The 22,517-nt window shown below is 39.5% G+C and overlaps 1 protein-coding gene across 1 annotated transcript in view; it reads right to left on the bottom strand.

Moving 5' to 3' along the window:
• LOC117472246 (multiple epidermal growth factor-like domains protein 11) overlaps window positions 1-22,517 on the bottom strand; it is a 150,344-nt gene that overhangs the window by 127,406 nt on the left and 421 nt on the right. The window lies entirely within an intron of this gene.

Raw genomic sequence — 22,517 nt, 5'->3', positions numbered from 1 at the left:
GCACAATCAGCATCTCATGCGATGGGCTCTGATCATGCGGGACTACAACACTAGACACCCGTCATAAAAAGGGCTCAGAGTATGCGTTGGCCGATGTTTTGTCTAGGTTTGTTTAGTGATGTTAGAGTGTGTGTTATTAGGAGGTTCGTTAGTGTGCTTAGTTTCACAAAACCTGTGGGTTTTTGTCTTAAGGGAGGGTGTGTTACGGCCGCCGCCTCCCCGGTCCTATTAACTCTGTCTGTGTCTATGCAAAGGAGCTGTGCGGGTGCCCTGCTGTCATTGGCTACCCATCTCCTGGCCCGCCCCGAAGACTGTGATTGGAGCTGACGGGACCGACGCACTCCAATCCCAGTGCATATCCGCATAACCTTTTGTTAGTCTGTACCACTTTGATAGTGAGGGTTGTTTTGTTGCTATTTAGTTCGTTAGTACCTATTTCTTTGTATGTAAGTAGGCTCTGTTATTAGAGTCCTCCCTTTGTTGGTTGCCCGTTGAAACCCACGCCCTTTTGGCCCTTTTGTTTGTTCAGGCTGCATGCCTTCCATTTTGTTCTATCTGTTATACAATAAAACTATTTATAATTATTACCAATTCCAACTGGAGTATGTTGCTTTCTTCTTCCCCTAGTTGGGACGTAACATACACCCTGACGGAGAGTTACAGTTTGCTGACAGTAGAAAGAAACCAGTCGATCTCCTCAGTGCTCTCAAAGGGCTCTTTGGTAATCCCAACTCAAAAGTGACGGCAAAGCATTAAACATTTTACTGTAGCTTGGACACCTTAAAGGGTGACTCTGGTCAACCGCATTCAAAGGCCAATCACATTTATGTGTTGAATGATCCTTAATTGTTCATAGAAAAAGACTTAAATGGGGCAAAATGGCTCAGCGGTAAGCATTATTTGTGTTTAAACAACAACAGACAGAACATTATTAAAAGTTTAAAGAATGGTACCTCATAGAAATATTACACTTACCCAGGATCTCTACAAATACATTTCATAAATCATGAGCACTGTGGAAGTTATATCCACAGTCTGAACTGATACTATTACGGAGCATTTCTCACAACCTTATGATGACTTTGAGCAAAAATCATCATCAGCTGTACTGTTCCGATTCTCCACCAACACTTAAGTTTAAAGGTTAAAAGAAATCCAGATTTTCTGCACTGGAGCAGCTGTTATTATTGCAATGGTGTAGTTAGTGAACCATGACCTCAGTGAACCATATAACGCAGCCTCTCTCTCTATGCGCGGCGTCTTTAAGAGCTACACTCAATTGGCAATGCACCAATCTGTGAAATCACCCTAATCCGTCCATTCACCCTTCATCTCGCCCTGATCAATGGTCACCTATGGGCTAAGGAGAGCTGAGGATGGAGGGGGGTATTGACGGTCATGGAGCCCGGTCAATAAATTGATCTTTGTAGTCTCTTCTATCTTTAAGACACGCTGCTTTTGTCGAATAAGGTTTTATTTTGCGTTTCACTGCAAATGGTTTTCAAATTTTAGCTCTTATTAAACTTGCAAAACAGGCTTAAAAAACACTAAAATCTCTATAGGTCAGAGAAGCAACAAAGAGAGAACTTTAACAGAATAATAATGCATGGCCGTGCTGCATCTATAATGTGACTAAGTGACTTTAAGGATTAGTGTGGTCATCTTTTGAATTTTTTAATGGTCAATAAATCCCCTCTGCATTAGATATGATGAAGCACCATAAGTCGCATGAGTGACCTCTAAACAAACGAGCTAAGTGGAGCAAAAGACTTCAAATAGGTTAATTTGCCCTTCAGAGTCCTCAAATACTGTTTAAAGACAAACCTTGAAATAATCATTGGTCTTTTTATGCAGTTCCTTAACAAAATTAAAAGTGGTTGAAAACACAAAAAGAGAAACATATTGAAAACAAAGTTAGTTTATATTAACTGATGCTAGTTCTTGCAACACGGCAATGCATGCTAACTGCAATGCCAGTTTTAGTACAGGACTGGAAGTATTGAAAACATGGCCACAGGGAGAAGTCTATCTAAAATCACAACATCAATGATGAAGCATATTAAAAAATGTAAAACAACCAAGTAGGAAAAAGATGTAGAAGTACAGTCAACCTAACCTTTTTTCAAGGTTTAGGTTTAATTTCTTCTATATTTTTTGCAATTGGGGTACAGGAACATTAAAAACCACATTTCCTTTTCAACCTGTAATTCCACTAAAACTCAGTAGTTGGAGCTGGCTAATATCGGCAATGGCATACTTTAGTACTGTTAGTGTGTTTTTTTGTATAGTTTTGAAGCTCTATATGGCACAGAGGAAGGGTATACATCACCCTTTTTTCAGCACACACCATCTCTTTTTTTAATGGAGATGTGTTGGCTATAAGAAAAATAAGGAATAAGCCTTTTGCTTGAAATAAAACCAGCTCTGAACATGTGTCATCACACTGTTCAGTCAAAGAGAAAAAAGTAGACAATAGTCATATGTCAAGTAGGATATTGAGTAATAACCAATTTGGTGGATATCCACATGCATTTCATTTTGAGAGGACAGTAATAACACTGGCTAGTTTGACACTGAAACAGCCACATGATGAAATTATACTCTGCTTGTCACCATGAATCATCACATTGCATCATTGAACAGTATGACCACAATAACCAAGGCAGCCATTGGTGGAAACACATTTTTCTGACATCTCGAATTTGAACAACCAAATCGCATGTTATCGGCATCAGGTGTTTGGGGAAAAAATGAGTGGGTATCAGAAAAAAGCTGTCTCTTAAATTCAAGCCAGAACTTCAGGGGGGGGGGGGAATATACATCCACCAAGCCTCAGATAACTCCCCATAATGTATTTTGCTCCTGGGGCCATTTTTACTTGAACTTAATGTACAATTAGCCCCAGGAAAACCCAAGCTTTTCCTGTTTTGCAGCTCCCTCTTGGTACCAAGGACAATTGAACTAATGGCTTTTTAGGAGAAACACAGTGTGCAAGAGAGAGCTGAGAAAGCATTTCTGCCTTGCAGGACAGAGAGGCCTGGTGAGGGGCAGTGGGCAATTGAAAAGCATCCATCATCCATGTAAACATGTAAGAATACAAAACAGCTCAATCTCATCTCAAAATGTAGACCCCTGCTGCTAAATTATAGAGATAACTTGTCCAGTGACATTCAAGAAATTCTGCAAGAGCAGCTATTTTAATGTACATTGTAAGCAGGGGAATGATGTTCTACGAAGAAGAAAGCAAAAAAAAGGTTTAGAGACCCAGCCGAGCAGCAGCGGCAGCGTCATTTTTCAAACTCTACTTCTCATAAACGGTTGTCAACAACTAATGGATCTCCAAAAACAAGATTTTACCATATGAATCACAAATCATGTCAAGCTCAACCTGAGAAAAAGGAACACTTCAGGATAAATACGCTCATTCTTTCTCCTACTGTCAGGTTTCTGAGTTACTCTGCTCTTCTTCTAATGGAATGGAGTGATGTTTCACATTTTACAACAAATAACCCTCCGCGTCGTCGTCCTACGAGCCACTGATTTGTTCGCACAATTCGACAATTCTCATAAGGTCACTTAAACCTAATCGCTCCCAAACAAAATGAATTCACCTCGTCGCACTCTTCAATCAAACATTACACTAAATGTCCCCGCCTTTTTAATCAATCCAATCATTTCCAGATATATGAGAAGTGGATGTTTTAGCTCAAGAGTCCGACTCATACCAACTCAACAGAAATTAAAATGGTTTGATTTTGTGTAATTGGCCCCAATGACAACCAAGTCTGTCCTTGACTAAAACTGATTGTTATGTTGATTTATAGTCGACGACGAATAATTCATAGACGATTTCTTCATTAATCAAACTAAAGTAAAAACCGAGCAAAAACAAAAAAAACAGTAATTAAACTGCATATTGCTCAATAACCTATGATTTAAAGTCTTCCACCATTTTGTCTTTTGTTTGACTTATTACATATAATACATTTGATATAGATGTCCAAAATGTGGGATCAGGAGTTGGACTGCACAATAGCCAGTAGAAATGCTGCCAGTATACACTAAACAAGTGTTAACTGTGAGTATGCTTTCGGAGGAAAGCCTGTTAAAAGCTTTGATTTTTTTCAGGTTAAAGTAATGAGCATTAAAAGATGAGGGATCTTACAGAAATCCATCCAAAGTTTTCAAAACTAGCACACACTGTAGAAAAGAAAGATGGAATAGGGATTCTTTTTTGTACATTAGTGTTATCTATTGCTTTTCTGTATAGGGAGCATGAAAGCGTATTTATTTAACCTAAAAACTGAATTTCTGCCAATAGATAGCTCCGCTAATTCCAGTTTCTACCACAAATCTATCCACTATGATTAGAAAAATAATCCCCTCAGTAATTGACCTGCTTTCCCAGATGACATATTGAGCGTGCTTAGTATGATGTATTACTAAAAATCTCCAATCGCTGCGAGTATCTTGCAGTGTTAATATACAAATTAGTACACATCCTGCAAATGAAAGAAGGATCAATGTACAATACTGCATAATGAGTACAAGCTGTATAATGACTACTGGTTACTTTCCCTTTGAACGTATGCCTGAATGAGGTTGTGGTTTGCAGAGCATAAATACTTGATGTGGCCTCAGTCTCACACATACACACTGAGGGGTTCTAAAACATGGGCGCCCCAGTTTCTGCTTCTCCATTATCAAGCCTTTATCAGGACCAAAGATATTGAAGTAGAGGGAACGAGTTGTGGGCAGTCAAACCAAGCCCCTAGGAAATGATATGGGCGTTAAAGCAGATTTTCATAGTCCAAACTGTTACGATTACCTCATTCACACCAACGCAACTCCGGTTCAAGCTCTGTGCTAGAGCTTTTCAGGTTCAGAACCGGTTCTTCGGTTTAGCTCCGGCTCTTTTCACACCGCCCAGAGTCCGACTGGTGCTGCGTCATTGGGTCATCGTTTGCGTCATGACGTAACCATTTGCGTGCCTGCTTCATAAAGCCAAACCGCGCGGAAACCCCTCACAGCTCACACCGACAACAACAGCCGATTGTGTTGAAGCGCTACTCGTTTTGGTTTTGCTCTGTCGAAACGAAATGGAAGAAATGGGACGACTTTACTACCAACTTTACAGTCGTTACATGCTACATTCAAAACTACTTTACAATCGTAATCATCAACTTCAACTGACGATTCCGATTCCGATTCCCCCTGCCCCCGCCTCGACGTAAGCGTGACGTATGCGGTGCTTTTACTCTAGCCGGACAATTTTTTGGTGCTTGAAACTCACACGGATTCCGGAGCTAAGAGGCTGCTCCGCTGCGGTGTGAACAGGAAAACCCGGTGCTTTTCAAGCTCCAGCTCCGAACCGGCCCTGAAACACCGTTGGTGTGAATGAGGTATATGACGTCAGTGTCAGTCCGTGACAACATTGGGCCAAAAAAAGCCTTTTCCCATTGACTTGACAAATGGGAAGAGAGATGTCTGTAAATCGTGTAACTTATTTTTAGCAAAATAAACTACTTAGTACGAAAACTGGAATAGTACTTGTTTAAAATTGGATCATACAATTTATAAATGCGCCAAAAGGCAAATTCTGAGTTATTTTCCCTCTACATTAATTTGACTGAGCCGAGACCATGGAAGCAGGGCTTAGCGAAAACTCAAGTTTGCCTGCTCTATAGCTCCGGAAGATCGCCGGAAGATCCAGGGAGGGTCCAGGGAGGGTCCAAGGAAGATCCAGGGAAGACCCAGGGAAGATCCAGGGAGGGTCCAAGGAAGATCCAGGGAGGGTCCAAGGAAGATCCAGGGAAGATCCAGGGAGGGTCCAAGGAAGATCCAGGGAGGGTCCAAGGAAGATCCAGGGAAGACCCAGGGAGGGTCCAAGGAAGATCCAGGGAAGATCAAGGGAAGATCCAGGGAAGATCAAGGGAAGATCTAGGGAAGATCCAGGGAAGATCAAGGGAGGGTCCAAGGAAGATCCAGGGAAGATCAAGGGAAGATCTAGGGAAGATCTAGGGAAGATCAAGGGAGGGTCCAAGGAAGATCCAGGGAGGGTCCAAGGAAGATCCAGGGAAGACCCAGGGAAGATCAAGGGAAGATCCAGGGAAGATCCAGGGAAGATCTAGGGAAGATCCAGGGAAGATCAAGGGAAGATCCAGGGAAGATCTAGGGAAGATCCAGGGAGGGTCCAAGGAAGATTGAGGGAAGACTCAAGGAAGATCCAAGGAAAACAAAGAGAGGATCCAGGGAAGATCGAAAGAAAGATCTAGGGCATATCGAGGGCAGATCTGGGTACTTTTGTACTTGGTAGGCTATGTTGATGTGCCCTGAGCATCTTTCGTTGAAATTAAAGGGTTCCTGCCTCTTTTTTTCTTTATATCATCATACAACATCTATGGGTCGAACACACATAGACGAATCTGGACAGTGACTGACAACAGTTACTGACAGGTATTTGACGAGGTTTATGTACAGTGCCTTTTCCCATCACCAAATGCTGTCAAGACATTCAAAACCGAATCAAAGTGATGAAATCTCAGGATGCAAGCCAAACGACTCAACACACAAGTTCTGCTGTCTTTGTTAGGCTACCACATTTAAATCCAAACACACACGCCAGACTTGAAAAGACATTTATTAGAGTTGCTGAGACGAAGGGGAAGACGATGAGCTTTTATCAAGGCCTGCAAGAACAAACAACTGATGCAAACTCTCGACATCCCAGCAGGAACTTTTTCTCCCGAGAGCGCTGCGAAGTCAGCTGCGTAATTCATGAGTGAAGCCTGTCAGGCACATGAGCCGCTGTGAGGTATTTCTGAAGGCCGGGGCCCAACACACACAACTCACTCTGTGTAATTTGTCAGGCAGGCTGGGCCCCTCTCCGCCCACCTTTGCATTGATTAGAAGCCTAAGTATGATGCTGATTAAGCACCAAGCTTTAATGGTTCAATCAGGAATGTATCAGACCTTATAGATTTTGTTGGACTTACGTAGTATGTTCTGTAACTATTTGACTTTGACTTACAATACGTCTTTTTAAACTTTCTTACTATTCAGTGCAGGTCACAAATATTGCAAGGTGAACATACAAATGAAGCAGGTATGCTTTCATATCAAAGAAAACACAATGACCGTATGATAAGAGTTGCTCCAATAATGTTGAAATGTTTCATCTAGGCTGTACCATTAATCACATCAGGAACTTGATTAATGCCTCAATGAATCTCGTGCATGATGACAATTCTGGCGTATTTGCATTAGCAGGAAGATATGTTGCATATAACTAGACGCTCCCAAGTTCTACCAAGCTGAGTCAACATATATAGCAAGTGTGAGGTACAATATGTAAAGAAGGTAGAGACGGAAGAGTTTAGCACCCTCACTATTTATAATCTTTGTTTTTATCCAACAATATACTTATCATATATATAAAATATTATTCTAAGATCTCATACTAAGATCCATATCTCCAGAATGACAGTATTAATTATGTAAAAACATCTGACTATTCTTACAATTTAAAAACTGATTTATACACACAAGAAAATGACTGTTCAAATTGGTTCAAATTAATGGCAGTCTTACTTTATTATTCTAATCCAACTGATATAAGAAGCATACCAAAAAACTATTATCAGCAACAATCATGGCTGGTTTGCGTGCCTGAATAGGAAATTGTGTTTATAAGACTCGTGGGAGGAAAAATTATTCTGGAAACTGAGAATATCATTTGGATGAAAATCATGCAGCCCTCAAAATGTGACCCTTAAAGACAAATTGCAAATGTTCAAACACAGTAGATTTCCTCTAGTTGCACCATGACAGATCTGCCAAAATAATAATTTACCGTTACAAGTGGATGTTTCCCTCCAAACTAAATTGACATGGACATAACAAGAAATTGATATCTATAAATCATTGCAGTTGCATTATCAATTACTGCTACCGCTTTTAAAGCCTAAACAAGACATCCGACCATGAAAAAACAAAGCTCAAATGTGAAGGCCCGGTTCAAAGGGAGCAAAAACAGATTCAGGTTTTAAAGGGTCAAACTATTTGGAGTGTAAAGGCCTCGGACCGCTGGTTTGAGCAGCAGTGAAGACAAAAACAAAGGAGGTCTGTGTCCTCCTTTGGAAAATAACAGTTACAGCTATGTTGTGTTTGCATTCTTCCTTTCCCATTGCACTTGTACAGTGGCCTTTTGCATATTTCAAATATTGATGCAGATTCTTCTTTTATCAGTGATTGTTTCCTTGTTTTATGGATGTTTACTCTCCTTAAGATTCAGGTTTGTGTTGTTTGTTTATCCTCTTCTCAATAGGTATACTTTTCTATGTGAGGGGTGAAAGTAATGGCAACCTACACTACTGGTTCCTCCTTGGATTAACTTGATTTGTTACCTTTGCTGACCCAACTACAAATTGTACAACTTCTTTTAATTATTTCTGTCAGGTTATTCTTCTTTCCCTGCCGCAGCAGGATTCTGTGGTCTAAACAGGTTGTATTATTTGAGAGTGATAGACACATTGGTAGTTTTATATACACCCAATCACACAGTCAACAGAGTGTACATAAGAAGCACAGTGGTTCCAATCAGCACAGATTTCAAATAATCAGGGAAAAAAAGACAACATTATTGATAATATTAAAAAAGTATGCTCAAGAGTATCTGGGATTTTTCATCCCCATGAAATGTACAATCCACATTCCTCCAGTGAAAATCCAATGCAGCACAGAGCTGTTTGAGTCATTCATTACATTGGAAATACATATATTGGGATCTGTCAGTTACGATTTCTGGATATAAAAATATATTTGTAGGCATCTTCTGGAATTTAGAAAAAGCATGTTGATTTGACCAACTGCGGTGGAAAAGAGGAAATGTCTTAACTCAAGAGTGGTACATTAACTGGAACAAAACAGAGTGTCTGCAGTTAGCTACAGATTTAGTACTTTGCTTAACAACGCACACAAAATAAAAGAGTGTTCGGTTTAGCCAATTGTCACAAAGTATATTGAAAGAAATCAGTTGTGATCACAAATCACATTCAGATAACTCATCTATCAACTGATGGCTATTCAAAGAACTGGTAAAAGAGAAAAGTAATAAGGACATCAAAAGGAAGGATACAAGAAGGTGCGGTAAGGTCTACCATAAAAATAAAAATAATATGTCAAAGCTTTAAATAAGTCTAGCAATAGTCCTAGGAAACTAAGAGTTCATGTGAGAGGGGGAACCAGTGAGTTAAGGAGGCCCCCAGAGACCGAGGTATGACAGCTATGAAGAAGCAACAGGACTCCATGGCTGAGAGAACTGCTGCTGCCCGGGTGATCCACCAGTCACAGCTTCATGGAAAAGTGGAAAAGAGAAAGCCACTGTTCAAAAACTCAAAATTACATTTAGGCAAGATGTATGTTGAAGAACCTGAAACAAAGTGTAAGAAGGTTCTATATTCAAACTTTCTGAGGTTAGACACAACTTCCTGCTTTTAAATAATCTGCACAATTTAGAGAAATAAGAAACCTTCCAACATCGAGTAGATGTCTTTTCTGCTAGAAAATGACTCCTGAAAACAGGATGTAGTCTTTTGGAAATCCTCTGAAACAGCACAATTATCTAGATTAAGATGGACAAACATTTTTCTTACATAGATAAAGCTACGTCCGTTCAGATTACTGTAGCAACAACATACATCTACAACATGGCCACAAGTGTGGACAGGATCGGCTCAACTGTACTTCACTGACTCTTTAATTGACCCATTCCTTTCATCCATGTGAAAAACATGAACTACTCAATCTTAGTTGCAGCTATTGCATCAGCTGAGAACGATGTTAGTGGGATGGATAAATCACTGACGACTGATTGGTAAGGGTAAAAAAAAAACCTTCCTCCAACAAGAAACAGACAAACACAATGAATCAGGTAAAACAAAATGTCAACTGAATTGGATAATCGTTTTTTAAATCGGTTCCTGATCTAAGAAAGAAAATAGTTTTTCTTTAATTGCACTATACTCTAAGGACATTTTATGTTGTTATAAAATAGGTTGAAATGTTGCGCTGTCTGCTGAATAATCTGTAGAGAATGAAAATAGATGTTTTCTGAGGGAAAGAAGGAATTTAGAGACATGATGAGTTGACATTGTTAGCCAACAGTTTATGCGTTTTAAACATCCAGCAGATTAATTAGCATACATGTAAAGTCCTGTTTATGTCCTCTTGGTAAATGTAGGGCTAATATTAACTCACTTTTAGCTCTATTTTTGGTCTCCACATAACACTGAGAAAAAGGTATTACCTTTGTTCATCTGCTAAACACTGTGTCTCTCCTGTTAAATGCTGAACAGTAATACGGGTTTGTGAACCAAAACAATGGTGGGCTTTAAAACCAAAACCAAAAGCTGAAAGAAGCTAAAGCACTTTCCGGACCTGGGTAACACACCGAAATGAAAATATCTATCTTCATGATTAAAAAGTTATAACTCCTAGCAGTTCTGTCTGCAAAGACACTTAGAGCTGTGCTATAAAGTTCAGCCCTTCCTCTGAAGGCGGCCCGCTCCCCTGTGCCTATTGACGGACAGTAAGAGTAGTTAATCCAGGAGGCTGCGGGTTAGTCGTGATATTCCCCTGGGTGAGCTGGCACACATAAGAAGACATATCAGCACTATTTGTAAAAAGTCACACACAGCCCCGCAGAGGACGGTCCACCTGTCATTGAGATAAACTGGCTTATAATTGATCGTCAGTGAAATGAAGAGGGGGCACTGGGGTTATGAAAAGAAGAAAACAACTTGAATTATTTCGTATGGGTGTGTATGTATGTACCTTGAAAGACAAGAGTTAGGTTTGGCTAAACTAGATAGTGGTATTTCTTTAATAGGAAATGTAGTTCCAGCCATATCTCTAAATGTACTCTGAGGGTTCCTGCAGGCTATATTTAAATGATAGCTCAATTGCATACTGCCTGAATACATCATGGCCTGCCCGGGCATGTGGTATTACAACGGTCTGAAACAATGTGACTCTGGAGGGCTTGTCTTACATTTTAATAAAGATCAAGAAACCCATTCCAAACAAAAACATTCATTTCAAAGTTTGTATGCTTGAATTTTGAAACAGTGTGGTATATATATATATATATATAATATATCCTTATATTCAGCAGGCATTTCTTTTCTTTTTCAAGACATGGCAAACTGGCTGGCTAATAAAACAAGATTCAGTGCAAGACATGACAGCTGGATTTTTTCCGTGGAGCTCAGTAACTAACCAGCGACTGTACATGTTGACTCACATTGCAATGATTTCATTCATGTTTCCCAGATGATGAACCCTAAAAGTTTGGGGATGCCCTGACTTTTCATGTGGCAACTTTATCTAGTCAGAATTTGTCCAATACTTTAGTTTATGATCAAATTCCTGCACTGGCATTCTTATCAGTTTCAGGTCTTTGTGTTAAGTGCTATTTGCAAATGTTAGCATGCTAAACTTAAATGGAAACAATAGAAAACATTCTAGGCATCTGCATGTCATTGTGAGCATGTTAGCATGGTGTCGTTAGTACGAGGCAAAACAACCACCATGCTGTGTCTGAGAACAGCTTCAAAGAGCTGCTGGTGTAGCAGTAGACTCCAAAGTCTTGTATCAGCAGTGATAAAGTGTTGTGTTGACACAAATTGCTATGGATGTAGCTTTGAGGTGTAAAGCTTGTTTTTGAAACATCCAATCATTCTTTCAATCCTCTATCTCAAATACACTCAGAAACAAAGTAAAGTTCAGACCTTGTTTTGTAACAGAAAGCAGATCTAATTTCTCAGATGTGTCTATACTGTAGGACATGGGTGTTAAACTCAATTTAATCGAGGGCCACATTAGCATTATGGTTGCACTCAAAGGGCCGGTTGTAACTTTAAGACTATATAAATATACATATATAATATATATAGAAAATAATGTATGATATTACATGATTGCCTTTGCTTTGGATTATTATCGGATAAGGTAATAACTTCATAATTAACTACATCTGAAAGCAGAAGTCTAGGGCAAATAATTGCAAGTCTCTTCAGTTCGCATGTCACAAAATGAGATGCATTGTGGGACATGTAGTTTATGGACAACGTGCTTCTGTAAAGCGGCATGTAACCGTATAATAAACGTATTATATTCTTTGCAAGCTCTTGCGGGGCCACATAAAATGAGGTCGCGGGCCGGATTTGGCCACCGGGCCTTGAGTTTGACTCCCCTGCTGTAGGCGCTAAGCAAAACTTTGACAGAAAATGATTACATTATATGTACATAACAGTATTTGTCAAACAATTCCTGCATGGTTTTACAATGCATCATCTGTAGATACTGGATGACACGCAAAGGCCAATTCCACAAGTTACCGTCTTAATTTCAGGGAAAAGGGTTAATACTTAACTAAATCCAAGCAAACCCTTTATTGCTAACAGGGCTTTATCACTAGTCTCCTAATTAAATCCACGCATGTCCAAATCTATCAGCGTACTAAACCTCTGTGGATTGTCAGTCATAATTAGTATGTTGTTGCAGCCCTGCTGCTAACATTAAAGCAAAGGAAATCAAATTTATCTCCAAAGTTCCTTTAGATATTCGCTTTAGAATTCACATCAGAGCACATGAAGGTGTTTCCGATGCGCAGCAGCACACGGCAATCAGCACTTTCCTTCATTAGCAGACTGAAGGTCATCTGTAGTGTCTTAGCTCGTATGAAAATGCTTCAGCAGATTCTCAGCTGAAATAAGGTGCAGCAACAGCAGCTTTAGGTTTTTGAAAGAAACTTGGGATGGAATTCATTCATGAAAACTGCACCAAGGCTTCAATTAATAGAGAAGGAGTTGCTTGTGTTTGGCTACTAATTGGCTGGATTACCAAGCATGTGAGCGGGACACTGCCCCGGGCGTATAGGTTATCCAAGTAGCAATTACTTTGTGGTCCTTTTTTTTAAATTTCTGGGCCGTTTTCATGCTTTTTTATTAGGTAGATCAAAGTAAAAAGATGACAGGAAATGAAAGTAGAGCGGATAGTAAGCCCCTTGTCCAACAGGATGCCCCTGCTTTGTTGTAATTTGAACCAAAAGGGCTTCACTGCTAACGTTTTGCCCCGGGACCCTTCAGCAGGTTCATCCCGTTCTAGCGGTAAATACATCTAACCAAAAGTCTGCAAAGCTGTAGAAAGTCTTTAAGAAAATGGGTTGATCAGCAACATATGTTAAAATTGTAGGAAACAGATGTTGGGAAGCCTACGTTTTTCTTTTAGTTTATACTGCTTGATCAAAAGCTTTTCGAGCACAATACCAGTGCATGTTGTTATGTTTGTTTAGCGGCTGTCACAGCTCGGTCAGTAACTAACCCCATAGAGACTCTCCACAGACAGATTGTCAGGAAAGTAAGGGGATCCCTTTACAATGAGCAAGTCTTGCCGTGCTGTGCTGGACTTAGTATAATCCACTATAATGCTTCCAGCTCCCGGGGTTCTTCTATGAAGGAAGCCGTCAGAGCTTGTTAGCGTGAAGTCGACAACTTCATGTGAGGCCCAGTCGGAAGGGAAGAAGTAACTAAGATGGAGAGCACTTCTCTAAATCTGACTCGTGTTTTCTTCCAGAGGACGCTGGAGAGAGCTCTCTACATGTTCCGGACGCAGTCAAAATAAATGCAAGAGCAGAATTAAATTCTTCCCTCGCTCATACTAGTGGCAGTGCAGTATCACAGTCTGATCTCTGCTATAATTTGGTTCCACTCGTCTCCCAGAGCAGACAAGGTCATTACTTATTACGAGGAACATAATGATATGGATTGTCCGTCCCCAGGCTCTCATGTTTAATGAAAGCAGAAATGCCACAAAAAATCTCACACAAATTCCCAGCTGACATCATTTCAGGCTTTTGGTTACTATGATTACTTCCCTGTGCAGAGACACTGACAAGCCCCACAGAGGCTGTCTAAAATAACTTGGAAATGAAATAATAAAACGTGTACAGGTGCAGTTTAAGGTGTAGTTTATATTTTATTTTACTTTAATTTTGATGCAACATATATTCACATAAATCTATGCAGGAAATGTGGAGCTTTTGAATGAAATGCCATCAAAAAGAGGAGGTTATTACTGTGCCGTCTGCCTGTATATAAAACCCTACGTCCGCCTGTAAAGGACTTACTGTACAAGCCTCGTCATGCTGCAGTCTATATCTCATTACAACCTGCATCATGCCAAAAGAGCAAAACTGCTAACAACTCACAAGTTAAACTACGCTTATTTGGTAAATGTCTATCTAGTCAAACAGAACACTTGTCAAACAGAAACTCTGTTTTTCAAAGGTCCCCAGGTTTGTATCAATCTTTTTTTGTCTAGTTTCTTTTTGTCTTATCTACCTGTATTGTGAAACACATTGTATTGTTATTACTTTTCATAGGCTTTAGAAGTTCAAAAATGCAGGTTGTCTCCAATTTAGTATTTTGGTCCTTATTGTGAGAAAAATGGAACAAAACAAGATGAATGATTAAAATAAACTCCATGCCCGACTGGCCTTAAAGCTGAACTTAAAACTCCATTCTCAAGCTACAGCAAATCAGCATCTCATTTAATAGACATGTCAATCAAATGACCATGTGACATGAACATGAGTGTATTATTTATTGAAACAATACAACTTTAACATGGAAAGAGGCTTATTTAAGTTTGACCCCACTCCATCACACACATTAATGTACTGATATATACCACGCCATCTATAAATAATATAATGATATCAGAAAGTCCAGGAACATACTTGAGACAAAACCATTTTGACATGACAACACAACTCACTCCTTCTGCAACAAAACATAACAAGCAATATCTCTAGTGTTATACAGCATTGCAAATAGTTTGAATGATCTATCCTTAAAAGTTATGCCCTCAATACCAAATAGGTTGATGGAAATGGGTAGTTGAATCATTAAAAAACAATTTAAACAGCAAAATCTATTCCCGGAGTCCATGTTCCTCTAAACTGGTTTCCATGGTACTACTTTCTGCCAAAAAAGAACACTATATAATATGTTTTGGTGTAATTTGGATGAAGCAATCATCTGCAACCGTTTGCCCTACTTACCACCTCAATTGTATTCAGAAAATTGTTGATAACAATAATAGAACACTTGTGTTTTCTAGGACAGTCAACAGGTTGGAGAATCAGAAGCAAAATATCCACCAAAGGAAAAAAAACTTCCAAAACCTTTGTAACGTTAAAATATTTTGATTCTTGTGCCAGTTTTCTGATTTGCTTTACTGATCTTTTAAAAAGGCACAAAAACTACTTGGTTATAGTTTGGGAACAATGGCGGTCATGGTCAAACAAAAACACAATTTTACAAACCATCAAGTGCACAACTATAAGATGTTGCTGTCAGTTAAAAGCAAAAATAATTTGTTTTAGGCTTTTGAGTAAACTGTAACATCTTCTTAATTGTGACGAATTGCTGCTTTTCTTAGTATCATGTGATACAAAAAAAACGAAATATCTTTGCTTTTTTGCAGGCCAGTCATTTAAGCATAGTTTTATCATTGTATTCAGGAAATTCTACTAGTTTTTTTAAATTGCCGTTTTTTTCAGCTCAGTAATTCATCAATTCATTTGGAAATTGATTAGATGATGAATTGGTAATGAAGATAATCAATAATGGCAGCCCTGGCCTATTTAACCAATGTTGTTGTTTTATTTTCAGCTGACACCACTGCATCTGTCCAAACAGGGGGGTGTTTTAAATTACATATTGACATCATTTGCACTTAAATGTCATTTAATTGAAATGTTACTTCATAAAAAGACAAGCATACGTTAGCTACTAATGTTAAAACTGATTTGAAATTGATCCCATATTTAACACAATATTTTTGGGACAATTTTTACCCTTATATAAATGTTGCTCAATTTTGACTGTTTTGAATATTTTTTTACTTTAAGTTTGAACTACCCTTTTAAAGTCAGGTTTTGTAAAAGAACTTCATGATGATGTCTGATTGAAATGAAAACTGTCTAGAGCTGAAACTAAAATTGCTATTTATAAGAAAAAAAAAATCCAGATTAAAAATGTGGTCTTTAAAATGTCAAGAAATAATGAAAAATGGCCATCACAATTTCCCAGAGCTCATGGCAGAAATCTTATTTTGTCCCATCGACAAGTTTTAAAAAACGATATTTATTTGAATATTTAAGGAAGACTAAGAAACCCACCAAATATTCACATTTGAGAAGCCGGAGCCAGTGGCTTTTTATGTATGTTGCTTTGAGTAAATAACGATATATTACCAATCAAACAAGCAATTTAACAGGCCGCGTCATAGCTCATCTGGACACAGTTTCGTATAAGTCCTGTGGATTCTTATCACGTCATCCCCCTTTTTATCTCTAAAATGAAGCTAATCTGCCCACCAAAAAAAGAGCAATTAGTCTCAATTAAGTTTCCATTCATCCATCACCCTATCAAACCTCAGTGATCAAAGCCAGAGCTCCTGAAAAACTCAAGCACAAACTAGCTGGAAGAAAACAACATATGACCCTGACTGCAGGAACAGCCGCTCTCTAGGTGCAGCAACAACAAACACAAAGAAGCCCCTGGATGTCTCCAGTATAATGTGTTACTCATCCATTTGCCCCGAGGAGAGCATTCACAATGTTTTGTAATGGTCAGCTCCATCACCCTCCCTCCTGTCCACTCCAGAGTGCCCACCAGGCAGAACCACTTAAAAGTCTTTCATGTTGCTTTTTCATTCTTTTCTTTTTTCTCCTCCGCTCTGCCTTTGTTGCGCGGATGAATAAGATGCTGAGAGCTGATGGAGAGCTGATGGGATGCTGGCCTTAATGGTCTCCCCCATCTTACCTCCACGTTATGAGCTATTTGAATTTCATGACTGATGTTTTGCCATTGCCTCGTCCTGAGAATGAGAACAGTGTTCAAACTTCTTGACCACACACACACACACACACACACACACACACACACACACACACACACACACACACACACACACACACACACACACACACACACACACACACACACACACACACACACACACACACACACACACACACACACACACACACACACACACACACACACACACACACACACACACACACACACACACACACACACACACACACACACACACACACACACACACACACACACACACACACACACACACACACACACACACACACACACACACACACACACACACACACACACACACACACACACACACACCACACACACACACACACACACACACACACACACACACACACACACACACACACACACACACACACACACACACACACACACACACACACACACACACACACACACACACACACACGTCTCAGGGAGGAGAAATCGGCGGAGCAGCAGCTGAGAAAAGATTGAGTGTGTGTGGACCAATCCACGGACTTAACGTAACGGCTCCGCGGACGTAACGGCAGGCATTTGGACCAATGGGTCCATTTGGGTATGGGCACGTCACTGTACCCAGGAAGATTTATTATTTTCTGTGTTAGAGTTGTACTCGCTACAGGGTGTACTTTGAGGGTTTGTGACTTTGCAGACCGTTTACATGCATAACAACCTTCATAACACACAAGGGGACGGGTGATAACCGGAAAAGCATGACATCGGACCTTTAAATTAGATAAGAGACATCTAAAAATCAGCAATAGGTTTTTCGTAAAAACTCCTTTCCATGACGTACATTAAATGCCCATATTTGAATCAATGGGGACTAACGGCCCGTCCACGCGGCGGCGTACGTTGAAGCTTCAACGCTTCTGCCCATTCACTTTGAATGGGGTGACGTCACGCTTTGCCGAACTGCATTGTGGTTCTGTCGCTTCGCTTTGCTCGCTTCAAAAGTTGAGCAATGTTCAACTTTTGAAGCTTCGACGGAAGCGTCAGCCAATCAAATCATATGGCGGGAGATTCATGTGATTGGTTGTTGGTCGAGTTTCAGACACGTCCACCGGCAAGCTTCAACGCACGCCGCCGTGTGGACGCTGCATAAAAGCACATACTCAATGGGCTCAATGGATGTGGAAGATTGCTGGAAGATCCGAGAAAGATTCAGGAAAGATCCGGGCATTTTTGTTCTCGAGTCAGGCCATTTCGGCTTCTTGTGACACCTAGCAAGTTTCACTTTGATGAATGGACAGGGCTCTGCCTCCCATGCTGTCCATCAAGGCTACTAACGGTATTTTTTTCCACTATCTTATGTTACATAATTCTGTTAAGGCAAAACTGTCCATGCAAAGGCAGTGCTGGACTCCAATACAACATGTCCTTGAGAAACAACAGGCGGTGTTCTCCAATTTTTCAACACTGATTACGAGTATTGATCTGAGAGAACATGGAGAATTCCCAGTTGAAAAGGTTCAGCAGACTGGAAACACGGCGTCCTGACTCAAACACACAGATCGTTTTCAGACCCTAACACAGCGTAATCCCTCTGCCATCAGCAGTTAGATGCGGTCATCTGTAATGCCTAGAGCTTTAATATGGTCTTATTACACTTTTCTGCCCATTAATGGCTTTTGCATTAATTATTAGTTCATGTTCTTCTTAGATAATACAAAACAACAATGTTCAATAGTATTGTTACAAATAACACCAAATCCCAATGTACAAATGAACTTCCTTACAAGAAGGTAAAAACACAAGACCCTCTCTTTTATACAGCTTTGAATCTTCAATAATACATTTGCATGTCAAATAAAAACATATTTGTGTCCAGAATCTTTTATCTTTTGAAATGATTGCGTGATGTGCTCAAGGTAGCATTTACTTCCTTTTGAAAAATCTGCATGAATATGAATAGCATTTCGGAATGATAGGAATGGAGATGGAAAGTCTATTTGAAGGTGTTGCTAGACTGACAAATAGTACTTCTGCACGAACATCATTGAATTTCGGGGACAAAACTCTCCTGCATGCTCCGAAAAAAAGACCTATAGAGGAAGATAGAAGTGCTTGCTTTCCAGCTGTATTCTGTCCCACTTCAGGTATTAAGTGCTTTGTGTTTGTTTGGTTTGTATGCACGGGAGGGCAGCTGCTCTTGAGGAACCTTTTTCTGCTGGTGACACACTTCAATACTCTGCCCTCAACAGCCGGGTTATTCTTTAAGCTGTGATTAGACTTATGTTTGCCATTAGACGGCTAAATCACAAGTGCAGGAGTGTGGAGGGAACAGTTATTAAGTTGTGGCCTGCAGAGCATTTAAAGTGTTGTTTTTTTTTATGAGCTTGAGAATAAATTATCAATGAATGACTCTTACTGCTGCAGCCGCAATTAGCTAGACTACTGAAGGCTGCCCTAACCATAATTCATTCATTTTAGATTTTTTTTCCTCCCAAAGAATGGCTGAACACTTATTTTCCTCCAAAAGAGTTTTCTCACGTTGTAAAGAAAATGTCGCCTCTATTTTATTCTTTAACAGCTCATAATCAGAGCATTAAAGGTGGGGTAGGTAAGTTTGAGAAACCGGCTCGAGATACACTTTTTGTTATATTCCATGGAATGCTCTTAACATCCCGATAGCAATGAATATCTTAAGTGCTTTGACAAAAAATCCATTAAAAAAATGTCATCTGTGGAAGCCGTAGTACTGTAAAAAGCACGACCAATCATTTTAGGCGACCCGGCTAAAAGAACTGGATGGCCTACCTGCCTGTCAGCCTTCCATCTGTGCACAAACTTATCTCGTGCCCTCATTGGTCATGTGCGCGTTCGTGTGTGTTGGAGGAGGGGCTCTGTAAGGAAGTGGCAGATTTTCTCCGGTTGTGTTATTTCAAATTCTAGCGCACTCAAGCTGGTTTCTCAAACTTACCTACCCTACCTTTAAGTATCTTAAACATTGCAAAATCACATTTAAAAAAAATCTCTAAAACTGTATGACTAGTAGCTCACTATACATTGTTTATAAAAATAGTATTATTTCAACTAAAACTGAGCTATATTTACCAACTTATTTATTATTAAATGTAATTTCAGCTGACACTTCTATCCAAAGCGAATTGCATACACTTCAATACTTTAGAAATGCCTATGTCAGCAATTTAGGGTAAAGTATATTTCTCAAGGACCCTTAAACATGTTGACTGCTGATGATGGGGATTGAACAACTGGCTCTCTGATTGGTAGATGTCTGTTACCCTCCTAACCACAACAAACTCACAATAAAAGAAAATGCAGATATTAATTATCACTCTTCTTCGAATCAAGCACTGCTTCAACTTGCTTTAAGTACAAAGACATGAACATCGTTGATCCGGAGACTCAGGTTGATCCACCCCCCCCCCCCTCCACCCCACAGCAGCATGTTAAAAAGTCAAACTGATTTAATCAAAGTAAGAGCTGAGAGTCGTCAAAATGCTGCATTACTGCGAGTGGCAAACGTCTCTGTGACAAATTGCACATACTCCGACTACAGCAGCACAGAGAGCCGCTTTAGACGAGAACACAACACAGAAACTAATAAGCACTTCTCTCTCTTTTTCATTATATTGGTTTACTTCAGTCTGTATTTTGGCTTTACTTCTTATTCAAACTATTGAAAGAAAATATCAGTCTATGTAGAGATTACCCACCCAAGGATTCAAACCGTACCTATATTGGAAAATCAGAACAGTATTTTTTGAACTGGTAACATTTTATTTCTAGATGTATTTAGAAAACAAAAGTAATATGTGGAACTCTGCAACTACCAATATTGAGAGCTCAATTAGCTCTTACATGTTTACGGGATTATTATAGAGCTGCTCATGTAAACCTAGTGTAGATCAAGGTGAAAATAACTCAATAGGGATTAAATTACTATTCAACACGTTAGGGACCATTCATTAACTAGTCATATTTCAGACCCTGATAACCCTCGGTAAGCTAGCTCCCTGAAGATGTGGAATGAAATCATTTTAAGGCACCAATTGAAGGGCAGGACTGAAATCTTAAACGCCATGCCCAATAAATATATATGACACCAGGTTTATAAGCTGCACTGGAAATGGTCTCACTGCTAATGCACACTCTTAAATCAAGGTATTTCAGCTTCCGGGACCTTAGGGACAACTTGAATCAGCAGATTTGAGATATTTACGAATCAGTGGTTTTGTTGGCGAGAGACTTCCCAAAGACGACACCAGAAAATAGGAAAATAAATCCAGTATATTTCTATCAAAACAAATCTACAAAATTACCAAATAGTGATATCTTAATGAATATAGAGACATGACATAACACCTCTGTACACTTCTTGTATGTTTGACAATCAGCAACACTTCTCAGCCTTGGGTAACATGTGCCTTGCTCCAGATCGCCATCTAGTGCTGCCACTGTGATCCTCCCTGTGTAAAGTATAGCTGCAGGGGAATCAATAGAAATACTACAACAGCAATGATCATCCGGACCCATCTAATTAACATCAAAACCTCAGACAAAAGTCTAGACCTACAACACAGACATCTAACTGTAAAAAAAAAAAACGGTGTCAATGCACAGCATCGGCTTTCAGTCCGAATCACAGAGTGGATAACTGCAGGTTTGTAGTTCAGGTTGATTAAACATAATTGCATTTAAAGTACGTCCCGATTAGATCACTGGAATAAAACCAAGCTGAGGTCTGGGACAGGAGGACAATTAAAACCCAAGAAAGACACAAAAGCATCCTATTTCATAAATAAACTTAACTTTTTAAGAAAAGACAGTCACATACTGATGCCTCACAGACAGAAAGTAACACTGTGATCATAAAAAAATTGTACATTAGGCTAAATAAACTTTAAAAGAATATGCAAAATGAATGTACGGTATATTTCTTAGTAAAAACTGCAATAATGTTTACATTTCTTGAGTAGTAGTACCCACATTTAGCAAATAAGCAACGGGATATTGAACATTTGTAGGTTATTTAATGTCAAAATATAACATTACACTACAATGATGTATCCTGGTGCAGAGTATTGCAATTACAAGTTCAGCAGTATTTTCTACAACAGAGCAATACGCATTGAGGAATACAGGGTTGTCGATTTTGTTCTAAATAAAAGCGATGATGTGTCTATAAACTCACTAAGACGAAACCATACACTTTCTCTGTGTCAGGTTATTATCATTCAACTTTACATGATCATGGGTGTGTAAAATAAGTAATTAAAAACATGAACAACAATAACAGCCTTACCTGCAGGAAGGATGCGTCCGAAATAAAGTTCATTCTGGCGGACTATATGGAAAATGAATACGCTATTAAATGCGTGTTCTGAGAGATGACGGGAAAAAGATAAATCTTAAAAATAATGTTCTATAAGAAGTCTATGTAGAAACCTGAGTTAAGTAGTCCTCAGCATCCGTACCGGTGTGCAGCGCGTGCCAACTTGAGCTCAGTGCCTCCTCTCTGCTGCTCTGCTGCAGCCTCTCTCCACCGCCGGCCGGAGAGCAGCGGAGCAGCGAGAG

This window comes from Trematomus bernacchii, unplaced genomic scaffold, assembly GCF_902827165.1.
Source record: "Trematomus bernacchii unplaced genomic scaffold, fTreBer1.1, whole genome shotgun sequence".
NCBI lineage: Eukaryota > Metazoa > Chordata > Actinopteri > Perciformes > Nototheniidae > Trematomus > Trematomus bernacchii.
The sequence above is the reverse complement of the archived record's forward strand: the minus strand, read 5'-3'. Positions and strand labels throughout refer to the sequence as shown.